At 38.0% G+C, this 20297-nt stretch overlaps 1 protein-coding gene across 2 annotated transcripts in view; it reads left to right on the plus strand.

The window, feature by feature from the left end:
- Positions 1 to 20297, plus strand: part of NALF1 (NALCN channel auxiliary factor 1) — a 586143-nt gene that overhangs the window by 560017 nt on the left and 5829 nt on the right. The gene's annotated exons all lie outside the window — the stretch shown is intronic.

Here is a 20297-nt window from a genome sequence, read left to right on the forward strand (position 1 = left end):
AAAAGAACTAGAGGCCTGGTGCACAAAAATTTGTGCACTCGGGGGGGAGAGGGGATCCCTCAGCCCATCCTGTGCCCTCTCGCAGTCTGGGACCCCTCAGGAGATAATGACCTGCTGGCTTAGGCCTGCTCCCGGGTGGCAGAGGGCAGGCCCAATCCCTAGGTGCAGCCCCTGGTCAGGCTCAGAGCAGGGCCAATTGGGGAGTTGGGGCGCTGCCCCCTGTCATGCACAGAGCAGGGTGGATCGGGAGGTTGCAATGCCACCCCTAGTCACGCTCAGGGTAGGGCTGATTGGAGGTTTGGGGCACCGCCCCCTGTCACACTCAAGGCAGGGTCAATAGGGAAGTTGCGGCGCCACCCCCTGTCACGCACAGAGCAGGGCCCATCAGGGGGTTGGGGCGTTGCCCCCTGTCATGCACAGAGCAGGGCCCATCAGGGGGGTTGGGGCTCCGTACCCTGTCACACACAGAGCAGGATCGATCAGGGGGTTGAGGAGCTCCCCCCTGTCATGCACAGAGCAGGGCCCATCAGGGGGTTGAGGAGCTCCCCCCTGTCACTCACAGAGTAGGGCCAATAGGAGAGTTGGGGCACTGCCCCCTGTCACCCACAAAGCCGCAGGGCGATCAGGGGGTTTGGGCGCTGCCCCCTGTCATGTTGATCCCAGTGCGGGGGGGCCTCGCGGCTCCGCTGATCCTGGTGCTGGGAGGCATATTACCCTTTTACTATATAGAATAGAGGCCTGGTGCATGGGTGGGGGCCGGCTGGTTTGCCCTGAAGGGTGTCCTGGATCAGGGTGGGGGTCCCCATTGGGGTGCCTGACCAGCCTGGGTGAGGGGCTGAGGGCCGTTTTCAGGCTGGCGGGTGACTGAAGCTCCCAACCGCTCCTTTTTTTCTTTTTTTTTTTTTTTTGTTATTCTGGGCCAGCTTTAGCTCTGAGGCCTCAGCTGGCCTTTGTTTACCTTCTGTATTTGATACAATGTTGCAGTCCAGCTGGCTGAAACCCGGCTGACTAACGCAGGTTTCTGGGGTTTGGTTTAGCTTCTATATTTGCAACATAGTTGCTTAGAGTTGCAGCCGAGAGGCCGGCAAGTCAGGTGGGGAACGTTGGAGTCCACCGTCACTGGAGCAAGCAAGCCTCCCTGTTCGCTTCAAGCTGCCTGGCTGCCGGCCGCCATCTTGGTTGTCAGTTAATTTGCATATACTCACTGATTAGCCAATGGGAAGTGTAGTGGCCGTACGGCTAATTACCATGTTTCTCTTTTATTAGATAGGATGATTTATTTCTCTGTTCATTTCTATTCCTTTTTTTCCACAAAGAGATAACTTTTAAAAGCATGGAGAAACTTGTATCGATAAAAACATCAGATTTATTAAACATCATGAGCTCCATCAATTAGCACTAAAAGAAGCAAATGTGAGCATATAATGAGGGGAAACTCCATAGGTAAAGTCATGGAGTTTTAGAGCCGAAAGGACCCACATTGTTATCCAGCTCTCTTCAGTGGGCTTCACGTTGGCTCCATGGTCTATTGGGCCTGGACTGCTAAGGAGAATTGGGATCTCTTGGACTGGTTCATTGGGGATGATAGATATGGTGACCACTTAAAAACTGTCTGTAGGAATGAAGTAGCAGGCGGGGCTTTCTTGACTCATATTTGTCCAACAGGATACTTAACAATTACATCTAGTATATAAGAAAACTAAAGATTAGAGAAATTAGGTAGCTTCACCAAGTTCACATGAAGGCCAGCAGTAGAAGCCAACATACATCAGACTTCCTACCTAGCATAGCTTATTGGTCTTCTGTACTCTTCACAAGATTTTTTTTTTTTTTTGTAGTAACTGGAGTAGCCCACCTCCTCTTAATTGTGACTTTTTCATTTCTCAAGCTTGACTCCAGAGGGTTGTAAATTCTTCCTGCTTTCATTATAAAATGCCTCTATACTACAGAGAAAAGTCTAAGAATACAGATGGAGGATGTATTTAAAATTTATGTTCTGTATTCTTTCTCCTAAGTATTTTCTCTTGCATGTCCACTCATTCAACAAAAAGTTGCTAAAGACCCCCTTGCATTAGTTTTCTATTGCTGCCTGAATAAATTGCCACACACTTAGTGGCTTAAAACAACACAAATGCATTACTCACAGTTCTGTAGGCCATAGGTGGGACATGGATATCAATGGGCTGATATCAAAGTGCCCACCAGCTGTGTCCCTTCTGGAGGCTCCAGGAGAGGATCTGGTTCCTGGTCGTCCAGATTGTGGGAAGAATCATTTCTAGCCTACTCTTGTGGTATTAGAAGGGTATACAGCCTAATAGTTTTATGTAACAGTTTTATGAAATTTTTGGATAGCTTTCAAATTCCAAGGACCTTGTTTCCTTGCGGGCTGTCCACCAAGGATATCCCCAGCTTCTAAAGCCGCACACATTCCTTGGCTTGTGGTTCTCTTCCCCCATGTTCAAAGTCAGCAATAGAGGAATAAGTCGTTTGCTCATCACATCTCTCTTACCCAGGATTTGGCCTTCTTCTTCCCTTTTTAAAAGCTCATGTGATTAGATTTGTCCCATTTCCAAAATCCAAAGTTATCTTATTATAAGTTCAGCTAATAAGCAACCTTAATTCCACCTGCATCCTTAATTCTTGTTTGTCATGTTACAAGATATTCACAGGCTCTGGGGATGAGAATGTGGACATCTTGGGGCCTGTCACTTTGCCTATAATATCTATTATGTGTGAGGCATTGTGCTAGATTATGGTGGTTGACACAAGATTAACCGATGTGGTTGATAACCTCAGAAACACATGTTAATCTGCAGAAATAAGTAAATGCTGGACTGGAGGCATTGCATGTCAAGTGACAAATATAGAGGAGGAAGGACATAAATTACTATATCTGTATAACTTTTCTGGGATGTAAGTATGGAGAGTGTTGTTATTATCAGAAATCTACAGGGGTGAAAATGGAATACAGAGAAAGTATGTTTTCCCAGGTTTAAACAGATTATTTTCTAAACAAAGATAAACTCCATGATGAAGATTTAATAGCCTCCAGACTACTTACTGTGTATATATGTCATGACCATTATTATTATAACGACTCCCAGCATTATTACTGGCTAGTAATTGTGAGTGATTAGTATGCACAAGACATTCAACCAAGCACTTAAGTTACATGATCTCATTAAATCTTCACAGTGTCTCTGTGAGGAGAGTGGATGAATTGGTGATGTCTCTTGAAAGTGGAAGAAACCTAACTAAAACTGACTTAAGCAAAAGAGAATTCATTGGTTCATATGCAGAAATTGAAGTGTCCAGAGATAATTATCAGGATATATTATTCATTAGAGATAGATAGATAGATAGATAGATGATAGGTAGATATGTTGACATATGTAGATATATTGACACATAGGAATACATGAGAATATTAGCTATAGATATGGAACTATCTCTTTCTAGTTCTAGCTCCAGCTCTAGCTTTAGCTCTTTTTCTCCTCTGAGCTCTACTTCTCTTTGTTAGTTGATTTTACTAGCAGCTAAATATATATAACCTCTCAGTTTAGAAACTGCAGCAGGAAGAGATTACTTCATTCCCAATAATTTTCATGGAAGTCTTGCCTTACAGCTGCACAGTCTTGAGCAATCCCTGTAGGAGGGGAATGGAATGCCCTGGTCAGTCAGTTAGTCAGGGCCCTTCTCCATGTGGAGCTGCTACACCAGTCTCACCTGCACTGCATCCAACAAGTGGGGGAGGACTATTCTCCCAAATAAAATCTGGGTGCTGTTCCTAAAAGGGACAATAGATGTTCCCTAAACTAATAACAGCTACCCACTATTCTACTGCCCCTGTCTCTAAGGAGACCAGGGAAGCCCAAGTGAATTTCCCAGCAGGACTCTGCTGGTAAATGCCCAGTGACAGCTCAAAGCAGTCTCATCTTAAATATTGGGCTTACTGTTCCTATGTCACCCAATAGTTAAAGAAAAGATGCATGTCTTTGGCAATCTAACCATTTTGGTCAAATACAGTAAAAACCCACAGCATGCTTTCTGCAAAGTAATATTTATTGTAATTTTATATTGGTAAATATATACTTAATCATTTTTAAAACATTTAGTATGTGCATATAAGCAAAAATAAAATAATAAGAAAAACCACAATCTACTTCCAAGGGGAAATCATTTTATACCATGAGTAGTGCTTCAAATTATTAAATATGCATCTATAGAACAATTTAATGTTTTTATAATAATACAGAAAATAAGTATAATGTAAATTATGTGTCTTACTATTTGTAAAATTTTTCATTTATATTTTTGCTATATAAAAATGTTATATGATCATATATGCATATTTATTTACATTCACTTCTGATTTATTTCCTTAAACTCATGGATTGGACTTAGAAGGTAAAAGGCCACATAAAACCTTTAGGCTTTTGATATTTATTGTCCAAAACTCAGAAAGTTTATAACAACAGAGATTCTCCCCAACAGTGTATTACACCACTCATTTCTCATTCCTTTGTGGACACAGGGTATTATAATGAGTATTTCTCTCTCTTTTTTAAAAAATCTTCACCCAGGATATGCTTATTGACTTTTAGAGAGAGGAAGGGAGAGAGAGGGAGAGAGAGAGAGAGAGAGAGAGAGAGAGAGAAACATCAATGTGAGAAACATTGACCAATTGCCTCCCCTACACTCCCAGACCAGGGAATGAACCCACAACCCACTTATATGCCCTGAACCAGAATCAAACCTGCAACTTTTTTGGTGTATGGAATGATGCTCCAACCAACTGAGCCACCTAGCCAAGGCTATAATGAATATTTCTCTTTCTTATAAGTAAAATATTACACATCCTTATTTTTTTCAATTCTTTAAGTACTATAGTATTAGAGCTCTTTTACATTGGTCCTTTTATTTCTCTTTTATTTGCCTCTTATTGTCTAATTTTTACATTTTTTAAAAATATGTTTTTATTGATTTCAGAGAGGAAGGGAGAAGGAGAGAGAGAGATAGAAATATCAATGATGAGATAGAATCATTGATCGGCTGCTTTTTGCACAACCACTACTGGGGATCGAGTCCATAACCAGGCATGTGCCCTTGACCAGAGTCAAACCTGGGACCAGTCAGTCCACAGGCCGACACTCTATCCACTGAGCCAAACCAGCTAGGGCTAATTCTTAATTTAATACATAATCTTTTCTTCCTTCCTTTCTTTCTCTCTCTGTCATTACCCATGAGCATTTTCCTTTCCCGGCATCTTTGTTTATTGTAGGAAACAGAATTTTAAAGAATGCAGTTTTACTCACATGGAGTAGAATGGTTGACGTATCAAACACTGTAAATATCAAGTGGAGGGGACTAAGGAGCCCAACTTCTCACTCAACACATTGCTTTATATTGATTTTATTGCCTCTGGGAGACAAATATAAAAAATTCTTTTATTATTCTTCATACATATTTTCTCAGTTTAATAGGTATTGCTAAATACACACACACATAAATGTAATCAGTGGAAGACAGTAGAGATCTAAACTATTGAAGGAATGACCATAGTTGTCATTATAAAGAACAGATTCTAGGTCAGTCAAATAAGAGTTGTAACTGAGTGTTAAATTCTGTTATTTGTCCAAAAAAAAGAGAGACTAATTTCCTTGTATTGTATCTCTATCACTTTAAACTTATTCTTTGACAAATTAGCAACCATTGTTAGACTCCTTTCATTGTGTGAATACTTGAGTCTTGTTTTTTCGAAGTCAGATGTAAATCGATGATACCAGAGAACAACAGTCAGGAAGAAACACATAGAAATAACTTAAGGTGCCATTGGATGAAACGAATCATAATTATGCCCCTCTGCTTGGTCTTGAAACTAGGAGAATAAACAATTAATATGCTGCTGCCTGAGATATTTCCTTTGGCAACTGATGTGCCAGAATCTCACTCTGTGGAAAATATGTGTGACTATAAGATACAACTTTGTTTTTAATGGAAATATGCATCCTAATGAGTGATATATTCTTCAAATGAACCTACATTCCATCCCTCAAACATCTACCTGCCTGTCATTAATGTCATTGCTTCCAATGTTTTTTCTAATTTCTTTTTTTTTATATTACTTTATTTTCACTTGAATGTCCTACTTCAAATGTCGAAACTACTGGAAATCAGTTCAATTCAAATCTGACAAATAAAGGTGGCTAATCATTCTAGTTAATATTCTCTTTGTTAGATTTAATATTGATATTGACTCTAAAATATTAAGACTGATTTTCTTATCTGGTCCACAAACTGTTCTAGAATATTTTTCTTTTTATTAGAGTCAGTGTATTGCCAACTTAAGTTCTGGCATTTGTTTTGAGTAAAAACATTTTGATTCAAATCACAACTGTTTTTGTTCCCATTTAGTGTTTCAAAAACTGGTGCATCAAATTAGGAAAATGATTTTCCCTTAACTCATTGAAAAGAAAGCATATTTCTGAAGTCAGGATATATTTATGAGGTGTTTACATGCCTTGAAGCCATTAACGTATGTCTACATATGCATGAGTATACACAGACGTTGGGATAATTTTGTATGTATTCTGTGATTACACGGAAAGTCTGGTTTTCTCTTTAGAAAGAAAAGCAGGAAATGTTGTTTGTACTCTAAATACATTGATGGATCAAAGCATTAGCAAAACTGTCTCTTCAATCACAACTCATGGTTTGAGATACTGCAGCCACAGAATTATTTACACAGTTTCCTGTTTTCAAGGATATTTCCTTTACAGACTCATAGCTACCAAGAATTTCTAAATTTAAAAAAAGACTGGGATATATACTAACCAATGACACTGATTTATGATATGTGAACCCCACTGAGCCATTTCCAGAGAAAAATAACAAAAATAAAGAGAAATAGAATATAATAGGTACTGTTCTTAACAAGGAACATAGTTTTCTTCACATGGCTTCTTAAGCGATGATGCTGAACTCACTATATAGCTCAGCAGGAAGTCACAGAAACATCCCAGGAGAGAGATCCAATTTTTTCACATCCTCCTGTGATATAGATTCATATGACACGCTTTCACAAATTTCTGTGAATTCTTGAATGTACTTTGTGAAATTCCTTTAAATACTCTTCCTCCTTATGAGAGCAATCCAACCGGAAAAGTGAAAGCATCTTGCAACAATACTTTGTTCCTGGTGATGGAAGAGAAGGAGTTGAGCTTTTTTTATTCCTTTTGCGTGTAACTTTCACCAGATCCACTTGGAGCCCCTGGTACGTGGTAGCTTATCAGAACAGGAAGAAGGATGAGTCTTTCTGTACACCAGTACCCAGTGCTTGAACCTTGCATTGTTTTGATGCTTGGTGCAGATGCAAACAGCTGCACTCCAGTGGCTAACCTTTCTTCCAGTAATCTGTATGGCTTTCCTCCACACCACCCTATAAAGTCTTCATGAAGGCAACCACTAAAGGATTCATTAGGGAAAATTAAATGATATATTTGGTGAGTGTATATTTTCTTCGTTCGTTAACTGTTTTCTAGTTTCTTACAATACATTTTTCATAATAAAAAAATCACTGTAAGCATTTAGGGGAAAACAACAATGTGAAATATGATATTTAACAGAATTTGCTAGTTTTCTGTTTAAACTGTATTTTCTCTGGCTGCAGACAGTCTTTGCTCCAGTAAAATCCTGGAAAACTTTAGGACCCTTTGTTGAGGAAATTCTCTGCTTAGCTTCAAGATATTTCAAATGCCCAATGTATTAATCAGCTTAGTGTAGGTTTTAAAGAATGAGTGAATTCTCTGTACAATATCTCTGCCATTTTCACGTGGGCCTTTGCTTTTAAGTTTAATTAGTATCATTTTCAGTTTTTAGAGCAATCTATAGTCTACATAATGTATAGTTAGCGTTCAGCCTTGATGCAGCCACGTATTTATTTGTATAGCCTGTTCTTGAGCGTCTGTGTCACTTTTCTCTGTGATATGTGTACTTACAGTTTACCATTAGGTTAAATTGATTTGCTTTGTTATCTAATGTATTCAATCGAAACATTCTCCTATAACTCGAGGTGTTAGTGCATGCATTATTCCTTGGTTCCTTCTCCTCATTAAGCAAATACTTATGTTCTTTTGGAGATAAGCAGCCTGCATGGAGTGAATAAATGATCCTTACTCTCAATAATGTCAACTAGAAGAAAAACAATATAATGTTATTAATATTAGTTAGATGTAAAAGTGATGCCAGACTTTATTCATCATACATATCTGATATACCTGCTCCTACACCCCTAAGAAAAAAAATGAATCCTTTAAAATATATACATTAATTACTTAACATTTTCCCTTGCTTAAAAATAATACTCTATAAATATATAAACATTTATAAGCCTAATTCTTTTTGCAGATGGTCACTATGATTTGGAAATTGTTTTCCAGGTGTTTTTTTTTCACTTGACCTCTAATTTTATATTGTTTTACCAGCTCAATCATAAAATAACTAGAAAATTAGCAAATTCTCTAGAGATCACTATTTTATTATCTTTACCTTTAAAAAATAGTGAACACAATTTGGATGCCAGTGCTGATTTTGTATTTCTGTAAGTTATTTCTAAATAAATCCTAAGGTATAATTATGTGAAATCACTATTGTAGCAAATATAAAATGAAAAAAATATTAAAGTTGAAACACTAATTTCAAAACCTGTTTCTGCAACGCTAATAATTTACAGCAAAAGAAAAATTGTCTTGATACTGAGTATGAGTGTGACTTCTAGATCAAATCGGCAAGCTGAAGCCAAAATTTTATTTCTGAACTGTCTCTAAACCTATGGAAATTGAAGTAAAAACTACAAAATAAGACACATTCAAGAGGTAATGAAACCTAGAAAATGAGATGTTATTAAAACAGACTTAAAATTATATATAATTTTAAGTCTGTTTTAATATATATATTAAATATATATATGTATATATATATGTATGTATATGTATATATATATATATATATATATATATATATATATATATATGAGAAAAGGCAGATGCACCATTTAGAATACTGCCAGAATTGGGAGAGCCTTCAGAGCAGGCTCTAAAACAGACCTCAGCAGAGGTGGGAACTGTTCTTCCAATAGGATCCTTTGATGATCTTGGTTTTGTTTATGGAGAGTACAGAGAGAAGCAGAATGAAAACACCAGAAATTCCCTGAGGATGAAAGACTATTGGCAGAAATATGGTCATCCCCATTCCTGTATATGTAATGGTGGTGTTTGCCCACCAATACCATGATCTGCTTTCTAAAGACATTGAATGAGCTATTGAGATGGATGTGAGCAAGCCTTCATACTTTTGAGAGTCAGAGGGAAGGAGCTGCAATTTGTCTAATTAATCTCCATGCACTCATCCTAAGAAGAATTGTGCCTCCTGGACAAACTTGAAATTGAAGGTGACAAGAGTGTAAAATGTTATGTGGAAGGATCAGTATCCACTGCCTGTAAACCTGATGGGGAAAAACAAAAAAGGAAAACAAAGGTGGAAGTGGAGGAAATGATAAATTATCAAAGCATTCCTTGAAGGAATTTCTCCAACGTGGAGGAAAACCATGGTTTCAGATTGGAAGGGTCTAGCAAAAGAAGCTTCGTATAGACATATCTTTTTGAAATTTTAAAGTACAACAGATATATGGAGTATTCGAAGAGATTTCATAGAGGATAAAAAACTCAAGCCCTCATGAAATGAGGGGAATATGAACATCAGTGAGGTAGGCAGGATTTTGACCCCCACGCTCTCCCTTGATGTTATGCCTATAAATCTGCTACTTTACATGGCAAAGGGGACTTTGCACATGGGATTAATTTACTCATCAGCTTACCTTAAAATAGGGAGATTATCCTGGATCATCCTAGTGGGCCCCGTATAATCACAGAACACAGAAGGGTTGGCCACAAAGGTGAAGTAGATCCAAGAAATAGAATCATGGGAAGAATTCGCCCACTGTTGCTAGATTTTAAGATGGAGAAAACGGCCATGAGCCAGGGAATTCAGGTAGCCTCTAGAAGAGCCGTGGGCAAACTACGGCCGCAGGCCGGATCTGGCCCATTTGAAATGAATAAAACTAAAAAAAAAAAAAAAAGACCATACCCTTTTATGTAATGATGTTTACTTTGAATTTATATTAGTTCACACAAACACTCCATCCATGCTTTTGTTCGGCCCTCTGGTCCAGTTTAAGAACCCATTGTGGCCCTCGAGTCAAAAAGTTTGCCCACCCCTGCTCTAGAAGCTAAGAATCTCCGGTTAACAGCCAGCAAGAAAACAGAAATCTCACTTCCACAATCACATGAAACTGTATGCTGTTATTCATTATCAGCTTTAATAATCAAGGCCACTAGCCTCATTTCAGCCTCAGGACACAGAGTAGAGAAACCAATCGAACCAACCCAGGCTTCTGACCTACAGAACTGTGAGATAATAAATGGATGCCATTTTAAGCTACTGTATCTGTGACAATTTTTTACAGCAGCTTAAGAAAATGGATATAGATTTTGGTACTAGAAGTTGAGTGCTGCTGTGACAATTGTCTAGTAATATAGAAGTGCTGGGCTAGTAGGCAGTGGGGGAAGATGGAAGAATTTTGAGAGCGTGATAGAAAAAGCCCAGATTACCTTGCATAGGATGCTAGTAGAAATAGGGATTGTAGAGGCTGTGGCTAAGGGCTCAGAAAGAAATGAGAAATGTGTTCATAGAAATTGGAAACATGATATATAGTATGAGAAAGCTTAGCAGGATTGTGTCCTGCAGTTACATGGAAAGCAGAAGTGGTTAAGTGGTGAAGTTGGCTCTATAAGCTGAGGGGATTTCCCAGCGAAATGTTTAAGGTGTTACCTGGTTTCTTCTTACTGCCTATACTAAAACACAAAAAGAGGGAGATAAATTCAGAAAATTGAAACAATGAGAATCCATGATTTCATGATTTGGAAAATTTACAGTCTACCAAGAGAGCGAGAGATTTGAAACATTGCTGCCAGGAAAGCACGTTCTAGAGAAAACAAAACAAAACACTCGAGGGTGTGGCTGTACAACCATTCTGACACCTCGGAAAGCTTGCAAGGTCAGAGTGTTCAGTTACACAAAAGGCTTCCGAGGAGATTAAAGATCCCCTCAGCCACCTGAGCAATAGCCAAAAATAGAGAAACTATTATCTAGGAAAGATCCGTGGAGGAGCTTCTTATCTAATGGAGTGAATCCCTGTGACATAGATAAGATTCTCACAAAGTTGTTGAGAATTTTAAACCAGCAACAATACTGCCAGCTTGGACTGAAAGGGACAGAGACGGGGTGAAATGAAGAAATGCTGGCTGTTGGACGTCTTCCTCCCAAATGATCTGTCAAGAAACATGCTGATGAAACTACTCAGCTGCAAACATATACTACTGTTCATAAAAAAAAAAAAAAAAAAAAAAAAAAAAAAAAGTAGGGTAAATCAGAGGGGCAAAGCTTGGAGCCCAGAGGGCGGAGATGAGAACCACAGAAAATTTTTCCCAGGTCTGGAAACCTAGTGGAGTTAGTGCAGGTGGATTTCAAATTTGATTTGGGCCCATTTTTTCTTCCATTTTTCTCCCTTTTTGAAGCAGAATATCTGTAAATATTAGTTTACACCTGTCTCACCACTGTATGTTGGGAACATAACTTGCTTTCTAGTTTCACAGATGGAAAGAAATTTTATCCCTGGATGGATTATGCCCAGATCACATCCATGCCTAATTTAGATGATTTAGATCATGAGATTTGGGGGATTTAAAACTGATGAGATTCAGAGATTTCTGCACTTTGAATTGATGCTGCATTGGGTGGAGCCTTTGGGGACCTGGGATGGGGTGAATGTGTTTTGGATGTGGCATGAATGTGAATCTTTGGGGGCCAGAGGGACTGAATAATGCCCCCTGCAAAAGATGGCTCTAGCCCAGTGATGGCGAACCTTTTGAGCTCGGCGTGTCAGCATTTTGAAAAACCATAACTTTGGTGCCGTGTCACATATAGAAATTTTTTGATATTTTCAACCATAGTAAAACAAAGACTTCTATTTTTGATATTTATTTTATATATTTAAATGCCATTTAACAAAGAAAAATCAACCAAAAAAATGAGTTCACGTGTCACCTCTGACACGGGTGTCATAGGTTCTCCATCACTGCCCTCGCCTAATCCCCAGAACTGGTGAATGTATTACATAGCAAAAGGGGCTTTTGTAGATATGATTAAGATTATAGACCTCGAGATGGGGAAATTATCTTGGATTATCTACCTTGGCCCAATCTAAATGTATGGGCCCTGAAAAAACAGAATGTAGACGAGTTAATCAGAGAGACACCATATAAGAGACAGGAAAGATATGGCAGGAGGAGAGTTTGGAGAGACTGGAAGAATGAGGAAGATTCCATGTGCCATTACTGCCTTTGAAGGTAGAGAAAGGGCCCATATCTAAGGAGTGGGGACAGACGAGTTCTAGAAGTGAGAACAAACCCAGCCAACAGCATGCAAGGAAATCAGAACCTCAGTCCTACACACACAGAGAACCAAATTCTGCTAACAAACTGAGCTTTGAAGCAAATCTTCCTTATAAGCTCTAGAAAAGAACTCAGCCCTGCCAACATCTTGATTTTGTTCTTCTGAACACAGAGCAGAGAAACCAGTCAACCCTTCTAACTTTTGGTATACAGAACGGTGATTAAATAATTTCATGTTGTTTTAAGCTGCTAAATTGGTAGTAATTTCTTACAACATCAATAGGAATTTCACACACAACACTGGATACTAAGCCACAGTGAAGTTGTGTTGCCAACGTTATTAGAAGAAAAAGATTATGAATGTAGGATGTGATGCGGAGGAGAAATATCTTTCAAAAAGAATAAAGTTTGTTGAAATTAAATATATATACTTTGAAAGTTTACCTTCCATATATCACATCTGAAAAAACTGAAGTTTTACTGTAGAACAAAAAAGTAACTGAAGAAAGAGGATAATATAGTCTTCATGTTGATGATACAGTAACAATATATTATAAGATAACTAGTGGCCCGGTGCATGAAATTCATGCACAATTCAAATATAAAGCTACCAACATTTTCATAAATGTTATGAAAATTTAATTAGAAGAAATATTTTAATATTGCTATTTGCCCTTTCTCTATAATAGAAGTGTCAGAGATGAAAGAAAATTAGTAAAATGTATATGAAAATAATATATAAATTTATTAATAAATAGACAATCACAAGATATAACAACAACAAAGACATGATATAAAAACAACAAAAACATGATATAAAAACAACACTGATACAAACAATGACTGATAAATTGATTAAACTTATTCTAATATCTCCCTGTATACCACATTAAGAGTGAAAACACTTTCAGAGTGCTTGACTAATTTCCCTTGTGATGAAGTATTTACAACTTTAACTTTAACATCACATGCTCTTCGAACTTGAGAGAAAGCAACATATAACTGACCATGTGTGAAAACAGGTTCAGGTAGGAATATTCTTACTCTGTTTAGAGTTTGTTCTTGTGATTTATTAATAGTCATCGCAAATGCTGGCATCACGGGAAACTATCTTCAAATTAATTTAAATGGGAGGCCAGTGTCAGATAGGGACAAATCAATTCTTGGAATCAGAACAACCTCTCCTTCTGCAAGGAATGGGGTTCCCTCCTCCCTCCTGTCAGGGTCCTGGGTGCAGGTGAATGGGATTCCTGGCTGGCAGGCTGCTGACAGCAAGCTGTCCAATGGCTGATTCTGTGAGGAATGGGGCTCCCTCCTCCCTCCTATCAGGGTCCAGTTTGAAGGCTGGCCACGCCCCTGATTGTGTGAGGCCCAGAGTTTCACCGTGCCCTGGCCGGGGCCCTCCTGCCAGCAGCCTGCTGTTTGGTTGTCCATCTGGTTGTTTAGGTCACGACAGCCCCTAGCTTTTTATATATTAGGATATCTGTGCAACAAAAGTAATCAGTTCATATTACAACATTGGTATAATTATAACCTGGATAACTTAGTGATATAAGGATGAAAGTATAATATTTTTTCTGATTACTTGAAAAATAGAAGACAATTCAAATATAAAGCTACCAACATTTTCATAAATTTTATGAACTGGTAAGTATAAAAAGTGATCATCTATTTTGCCTAATACAGGTGTGGGTAAAAGTAGGTTTTTGGTTGTGAGTATGTGAAACAGTTTCTATTCTTCTGTTGTTACTTATTAACCAGTGTTTATTTTCCATACAAACAGCTGTAAACCTACTTTTCCCCATGCCTGTATTTAAAATACTTTGAATAACATTGTAATTAAATGGGATTAAATTAACTCTAAGGACTTTAATTTTTTTTACTTTCAATTTTTAAATTTAACATATAGAACAAAAAAACCCAGGAAAATGTAAATGTGGTTTTAGAACAAAAGCAATAACTGGCCAACTTTGGGGATTAATAGGGTAAAACAGAATTATAGTGACATGAATTTACTCAGCTATTTCAGTTGAGAATAATTAGCCTTGATCTAAAAATCACTGGAATAAGAAATAGTTGCATGAATATATTGTTTAGAACTATGAAGGTAATCATTCCCAACATAAAAACAAACAAACAAGAAGCAAAAACAAAAGACATCCAAAGGTCATATTGGATTATGGCCCCAAAATTACCTCAACTTAACTTGATTAAGACATTTAAGACTATTTCCAAATAAGGTCACCTTCTGTGGTACTAGGACTTAGGTTTTTAACAATCCTTTTGGGGGACTTGATTCAGCCTTTAACACACATAAATGAAACATGGAACCTAATAAAATATACTGTACATAAAAAAAAGGGAGACAGATTTTGAGAGGCAGAATAGCATACACTTGAAAAAAGTTACTACAAGGATAAATTTATCATTGTATCCTCTCAGTAAAATTCAGTATATGAGGACCTTTTAAAACATGGAGAGAAGAATGAATGGGAATTTGGCTGGGAAGTAGGAAAACATAATAATGGATTTAGATTAAATAAAATATTTCAGGAAAACAAAAACTGCAAATCTGTATACATGTACAATATCAACCATAGAGAAGTTGGAAAAGCAAAGTGGCAGATAAACTTGAAGAATGCAAAGGCAAAGTTCAAGGTGGAGATGAATATAAAAATGGTGACAGGGGATGTGATAAATTGAAAACATACAAAACATGAAACTGAAGAAAGGAAGAATCAAAGATATATGAGGAAATATCTCTTATTGACAGATAAAGGTGGTTCTCCTCATTCTGCCAAAATTAAGGAAATTATATCAAATTAAAAACATTCTTAAATTTTGAAAATGAAGAAAATATCCTGCAAATTGCAAGGGGGAAAATATCACATTTGACTAGGAAGAAAAATACTGAGGTCACACTTTTCTTTCAAAGAGAAATATTTGCAGCTTTGTTTGCTATATGGGAATCTCTCTTGAGGGCATCTGGTTGGACAAGAAAAATAAATCAAGTAGATCTGCTTCCCTAGAAATGTGTCCTTGGAACCCAGCAATCCTGACCAAGAGAGAAAAGCAATAAAGTCATGTATGCACATGTACATGAAAAAGCAAAGATTTGCCTGCAAGGGGCTGGGAGGTGTGCAGCAGGCAACAGATTAATTACAGTGCTATGTTTGCCACTCAGGTGAAGCACACCCAATTCCATGTTATTCTATAATGCTGTTCTTTAATTGCCTGGCATGCTGTTGGTCTTGTATTTCAATAAATAGGCTGGAATTTTTCTAATATTCTTCCCACCACGTGTTTTTTGTTGTTTTGTTATGTTATGTTCACATAACTTAGCTCCAGTGGGTTTCTGTTAATTGCAACTAAATAATCCCTGAATTGAGATAAGTATAAAACAATATGCAAATATTTTAATAATCACTGGAAGACATAAAATGATAGTAATTTGACAATCCTATCTAATAAAAGAGTAATATGCAAATTGACCATCACCCACACACACAAGATGGCTGCCCCCATGTGGACACAAGATGGCTGGCAGGGGAGGGCAGTTGGGAGGGACCAGGCCTGCAGGGGAGGGCAGTTGGGAGGGACCAGGCCTGCAGGGGAGGGCAGTTGGGGGCAAACAGGCCTGCAGGGGAGGGCAGTTGGGGGCGAACAGGCCTGCAGGGGAGGTCAGTTGGGGGTGACCAGGCCTGCAGGGGAGGGCAGTTGCGGGCAAACAGGCCAGCAGGGGAAGGTAGTTAGGGGTGACTGAGCCAGCAAGGAAGAGCAGTTGGGGGTGATCAGGCCAACAGGGGAAGGCAGTTAGGGGCAATTGGGCCAGCATGGGATGGCAGTTAGGGGCAACCAGGCTGGCAAGGGAGGGCATTTGAAGGTGACCAGGCCTGCAGAGGAGGACAGTTAGGCATCTATCAGGTTGGCAGGGGAGTGGTTAGGGAGTGATCAGGCTGGCAGGCAGAAGCAGGTAGGGGCAATCAGGCAGGCAGGCAGGCGAGCGGTTGGGAGCCAGCAGTCCCAGATTGGAGAGGATGCAAGCTGGGCTGAGGGACCGCCCCCTGCCCCCGTGCACAAATTTCATGCACCGGGCCTCTAGTAAATAAGCATAAAACATCTGATGATAGCCAAAAGAGGTTGTGGGATAAGGAGTTGAAGGAAGTACATTTTTAATTTCCTTATCAATAATCCTGATAATTAGGTACATATAGGTTCAAATGGATGTAATTTTTAAAAATATAAGTTCTAATAAAATTAATAACGTACATTTAACAAATTATGAAAATATGAATCTAAATATGCTCACACAGTATATGATGGAAAACAAGGAAATGATAAGCTTTTTTAAACGTTTGGAAATGTTATTATCTGCTGAAAGCAAGACCAACCACTACAAATCCAAAATAAATGTAAATTGATTAAAAACATGATAGAAAAGTATAAAGAGACCAATAAAGATTAAAACAATAAAACTTGAGAAAAAGAAATGAAAAATTCATTTTGCAGTGGCAACAGAAAGAATAAAATACCTTAGGAATAAGCTTAACAAAAAAAAATGAAGGACCTATATACTGAAAATGACAAAGCATTATTAAAAGAGATTGAAAAATACACCACAAAATGCAATGATATCTCATACTTCTGGATTGGAAAAACCAACATAGTTAAAATGGCCATAGTATCGAAAGCAATATACAGATTTTATGCAATCTCCATCAAAGTCCCAATGTCATTTTTAATTAAATAGAACAAAAAAATCATCAGATTTTTGTGGAACCACAAAAGATCCCAAATGGACAAAACAATCCTGAGAAAAAAGAAGCCGAAGTTACCACTCTACCTGACTTCAAATTATACTACAGAGCTACGACAATCAAAACAACAAGGTATTGGCAGAAAAACAGACACACAGACCAATGAAACAGAATCGAGAGTCCAGAAATAAAACCAAGTGTATATGTGCAAATACATTTTCACAAAGGAGCCAAAAATATACAGTGGAAAAAATAAAGCCTCTTCAATAAATGGTGCAGGGAAAACTGGAAAGGCATTTGCAAAAGGATGAAACTAGATTACAGTTTGTCCCCATATAAAAAATCAATAATTCAAAATCTATATATGATATGCAAATAGTATGCATGTGTATATGTATGTTTGTATTATCCTTTTAAATGGTGAAAATAAATTCCAATTGTTTCTTTCTTTTTTTTTTTTTTTTAATCCTAACAAATTCATATTTGGAGTGATTTTCCTCCTCTTTTTACTTCACTGTTTTCTAAACTTTGGATTCAAAAATATATTAAAGTATGCTACTAGTTCAAATATTTGAAAAATTAGTGTCATAACTCCTTGGATTTAAAGATGATAAAAGGTAAATTGCTGGGATAATGAAGGATTACATTTAAATAATATCATGTGTTTATTCTAAGGATTTCCTGAAAATATTTGACTTCCTTGTACTTAACTTATATTTATAATGACTATAGTAGAATAGAGTAATTGTGTTGAGTGGTAAAAAATAAGGTGTTTCTGTGAGTGGGTTAGAGTAATTAAAATCAGCAAAAGAAATTTAATTATATGTATTTTAACCACCTTCCTAATTTATAATGGGAATAATTAAAATATTATGTGATACTTTACTATCCTCCAGGTACTATTCTAAATAATTTATATGTATTATTTAATCCTCAAAAAAACTCCACAAGGTTGGTATTATAAGATTGAGCAATAATTTCTATAATTATTCTCATTCAATGACAAATAGCAGGTAATGATTCATTATATATTGCAAATAGAACATTTTGTAAGCAAAATATTATATCAGAACAACATTTCATGAGCTGAAAATGTGCTTTTCTTTTCTAACCCTAATCAGTTAGATATTTGTGCAATGTGATTATAGTTTAAGAAATTATTTTCATTTGGAAATATGTTCTTATAGTTCCTTTGAGTGATGAGAAGAGTTAGCCACTATAGGTAGGCTTCCCCGGGAAGCATGTCTTTTACTGGGATGGACACTGGGAACTATACTGTTCTGTGAGGAAGTCAGGGAAGGACGTTTCAGAAGAGGGAAAAGATCTGAGGCTGGGATGGCCCTTCACAGATTCCCTCATTCTCAAAGGCAGCTGCCCAGGGTCCCAGAAACTTTAGGTAAGGCTCATCCACGGGTGGTTTCTGGGGAGACACTGAGGCGGGATCTAATTGCCTACAGCATTCCCAGATGGAAGGGTAAGTGGCCATGTCCTGGGGGACCTCTGGGTGATGCACCCCACCGTCCATCACATAAAGCAAGAAACACTGGACTTAGCAGGCTGTATGTCCTGTTTATTCATAAATGTATCTAACAGAGAAGCAGACATCTGTCAGAGTTCAAGACAGAACAGAATGATATAGAGAAAAAAGCAGTACCATTTTCTAGGCAAACCCTAAAGAAAAGAAATTGTTTTGAGGCATAAATCCAAAAGAATAGAAGAACAGATAGTAGACAGTAACCAAAAACCTCTTAGACACAAGAAAGAACATAGATGCGTGCTCAAGGATTCGCTGAGGGCAGGAAGAAGCAGAGAGGAAACCAAGCATAAACCAGATTTATAGACTACACATCTGTAATTCCCAGACTCCCTCCAGGCACAAGAATTGACAGTGGAAGATGTTTGGAGGAGGCAACAAAATATGTTTAAGAAGCTGTTACATCTCCATAGCCCGTGCCCACCTCTCCAACCTAGCAATTCTCCCTTCCTCACCTTAGAGGAAAGACTTGGAATATTTGTGTGTGGGACGGGATCTATATTTTCAGAGATGACTGCAGAACATTATTGTCCTGGGTGACCCCAGGAGGAGTTAAGGTAGGGGCCCAAAATGAGGATGAAGTGAGTGCAGCATACACACCAAAGGTTGAGATTCTCCCCCAGCCCCTACCCCATCCCAGTGCCTTCTCCCATCTCTCTCTCAGGAAACTGGCTCCCCAGCTTACGCACTCCTGAACAGATATTGGATATTTCCTGGGTAACCCAAACAACCTAAGGAAATCATTTAAAAAAGGTCTCTATCAAAGCAGTTGAGGCAGGTCATCCTACAGTGTAGCTCACAGCTCACAATCCTTTTTAGGTGCCGAGATCCCAACACTTTTTCATGTAAGCAGACAATCTAGAATGTGCAGACTTCCCATGTAAAAAAATAAGAGGCAAACAACAACAACAACAAAAAACCAACAAAGTGATTTGGAGACAACAGAGCCTATGCAGAGAGGAAATAAAACATGACAAATAAAATAGCTGCAAATATCTGAGAGCAATAAAAGAATAGATTGCAACTATGAAATGAGAACACTTAAAAAATAAAACCTAACATTGAGAATACATAAAAGTGCCCATGGAAATTAAAATGTGGTAGAAAAAAAGAGAGAGAAACTCAATAAAATTATTACAGGATAAAGCTCACCAAATCCTCTAGAATACAGAGCAAGGGAAGAAGTGATATCAAATAGGAGAGAGGAGATAAGAAAATGAAAGGACAGGTCCCAGAGGTCCAACAACTTAATGTGGGAGTGATGCTCAAGTACATATGAAGGATACAATTTTCTAAACCAGAATCCCATACTCTGCCAAACAATCAGTTAAATATGCAGCAAAATAAACACATTTTTAGGCATACAGCATCTTAGAAATTTACTCCCATGAGCTTTTCCATATGAAGATACTAGATGACATGGTCCAAATTGAAAAAGGAGGCAGAGGATACAGAAAATAGGGAGTCCAGAGGAGAGAGGTAGCAAACATCCCAAAA

Source organism: Myotis yumanensis, unplaced genomic scaffold (assembly GCF_028538775.1).
Source record: "Myotis yumanensis isolate MYYU_CA2020_CCGP unplaced genomic scaffold, mMyoYum1.0.hap1 SCAF_3, whole genome shotgun sequence".
NCBI lineage: Eukaryota > Metazoa > Chordata > Mammalia > Chiroptera > Vespertilionidae > Myotis > Myotis yumanensis.